The 2,886-nt window shown below is 36.8% G+C and overlaps 1 pseudogene; it reads left to right on the forward strand.

The window, feature by feature from the left end:
* Positions 1-2,886, forward strand: part of LOC107692752 (double-strand break repair protein MRE11A-like) — a 97,062-nt pseudogene that overhangs the window by 5,417 nt on the left and 88,759 nt on the right.

Here is a 2,886-nt window from a genome sequence, read left to right on the forward strand (position 1 = left end):
TTTTTTTCTGGTGAGGTCAGCTGGGTCACCTTCAGCATGCAGTAAGTTAGTAAAATTAAGAGGGCGGCATCGCGGAAAGTTATCAGGAAAGCCCCGTCCGCCTTTAAATCGGATGTATGGACTTCGGATTTGTAAACAAGGAGGGGATGTAAGTAGGGATGCACCGAAAATATAGGCTACATATAATAATAATAATAATAATAATCATAATATATGGCGCGACGTGGCCGGCAGTGTTCAGCGCGCATGTTTCACTCTCCTCGTCACTGCGTGGTTTGACGCTCCACTCAATATTCCGATCTATGAATGTGCGTTCCGCTCGTGTACCAATCATGCTAATCGGAAAAGCAAAGTCCGCTCAAATAACGCGCTGACAGGACATTTCTATGCAGTATAGGCCTACTTGTTCCGGTTTGCAGTAGCGCTACAGTGCTGTAACATGGTGTAGGCTAGTTCAAATGTACTGGGAAACGCTGGTAAAATGATGCTACCTTCAGTGACGCTATATGCTCTGCTCACATGCTCTGATAATAATAGCTTTGTAGGACTATACATTATTTGGATAATTAGTCAAAACAACAACAACAACAACTTATATCTGATTCTGTTACATAGAAGTGAATAAAAATAATATAATGATATTTAATATTAAGGTGACACTTTTCAATAAGGTTCCATTAGTTAATGTTAGTTAATGTATTAACTATCATGAACGAACAATGTACAGTACATTTATTACAGTATTTATCAATCTTTCTTAATGTTAGTTAATGAGAATACAGTTATTCACTGTTAGTTCATGTTAATTCAGAGTGCATTAACTGTTAACAAGCACAACTGTTGATTTTAATAATGCATTAGTAAATGTTGAAATTAACATGAACTAAGATTAGTAAATGCTGAAGAACTATTGTTCATTCTTAGTTCATTAACTAAAGTAGTTAATTAATGAACCTTATTGTAAAGTGTTACCAATATTAATATAAATTCTGTCCAGTTTTATTGTGTTACTTTCAGTAAAAGTGTGGTTATTTTATTGGCTTGTTTGTTTTTTTAATTCGGTATCATTAAAATTGAGTTAATTTTAAAAAGTCTTACAAAATTACTTAATTAATAATAAATAATCATTACAAAGCATTTTCGGTTTTGGTTTTCGGCCAAGTGCATCCAGAATTTTCAGTTTCCGTTTTGGCCCAGAATTTTAATTTCGGTGCAACCCTAGATGTAAGACTACATGTTTTATTTCATTTAATTTAAATTTGACAGTAATTTACTTTAAAATGCCCCAATTGATGAAGGGTCTGCAAAACTTTTTAGTGCAATTTCAAGTTGCACTGTTCAAAATACCTGTAGTAGCACAGCAGTGCATACCTGTTTACATTTAATTAAGGTGGACTAGATTAGACTGTAATACAAATAGTTGAGTTTGCCAGGTGCATACAACATTTATGACAGGTTTTCATGAAAGTGTTGGTCAATTTGTCTGCTTGACAATCCCATTTTACACTGCAACAATAAAACTGAAGTGAGATAAACAAACTGAGAAATGTTTCTCTTTAGTTAAAACAGATGTTGCCAAAGTTTTCCTTTGGGGACATAACTTGAAGTTGGAAAAAGGTAGTAAATTACAATATATTGCAGAATATCGCAATATATTTAAAATCACAATAATATTGTATCGCGACACAAGTATCGTGATAATATTGTATCGTGAGGCCTCTGGTGATTCCCACCCCTAGTTACATTTAATTAAGGTGGACTAGATTAGACTGTAATACAAATAGCTGAGTTTGCCAGGTGCATACAACATTTATGACAGGTATTCATGAAAGTGTTGGTCAGTTTGTCTGCTTGACAATTCCATTTTGAACTGCAACAATAAAACTGAAGTGAGATAAACAAACTGAGAAATGTTTATTTTTAGTTAAAACAGATGTTCTCAAAGTTTTCCTTTGGGGACATAATTTGAAGTTGGTAATAAGTAGGTAATAAATTGCAATATATCGCAGAATATCGCAATATATTTAAAATCACAATAATATTGTATCGTGACACAAGTATCGTGCTAATATCGTATCGTGAGGCCTCTGGTGATTCCCACCCCTAGTAATTGGTTTGTTTTCTGTATTTATTTATTTATTCTGTTATGTTTCACTTTTTTTTTTTTTTTTAAGTTAATGAGTCCTTGTTTGTTCTGAGCAGTGAATCTATCCACTCTTCTTCTGAAAAACCCTCCAGGTCCTGTACATTCTTTTCATTTTTTGCATATTTGAACCTTTTACAACAGGGTAAACGTACTCGGTTACTAACGTAACCTCAGTTCCCTGAGATACGGGAACGAGTACTGCATCTTGCTTAAGACGCTATGGGGAAAACTCCTTTTTCTCCGAATACTGATGCTTTTCAATAACATAGTGTAACTGCACAGCCATTGGTTCATGCAGTGTATTAAAAACAAACTAATGGCTCAGCAGCGGAGGTGCACGAGCCTGTGGCGACACAGCCCACCAGAGCCCGTCAGAATGGGCGGGGCATCTGGTTATATAAGCGGGCACTTCGCCATAGGATCCTTAGGTTACTTCGACTGAAGCGACGACTGAGTCGTGCAGCTACATAGCATGGCCAGCAACGCAGTACTCGTTCCCGTATCTCAGGGAACCGAGGTTACGTTAGTAACCGAGTATGTTCCCTATCAATACTTCACTCGTACTGCGTCTTGCTTAAGATGCTATGGGGAACCAGTATAATCCTGCCGTGCTATGCTAGAGGAACGACTAATGCTTGAACTGCCTTGAGCACCAATGGGGCCCAGAGGCAGGGCTGTACGTTAACTTTTTTTTCACATAGCACTGGTGCTACAGAGGTTGAAAGTTTTGTAGCACAGGC

The sequence above is a fragment of the Sinocyclocheilus anshuiensis genome, unplaced genomic scaffold, assembly GCF_001515605.1.
Source record: "Sinocyclocheilus anshuiensis isolate Anshui unplaced genomic scaffold, SAMN03320099.WGS_v1.1 scaffold1171, whole genome shotgun sequence".
Taxonomy (NCBI): domain Eukaryota; kingdom Metazoa; phylum Chordata; class Actinopteri; order Cypriniformes; family Cyprinidae; genus Sinocyclocheilus; species Sinocyclocheilus anshuiensis.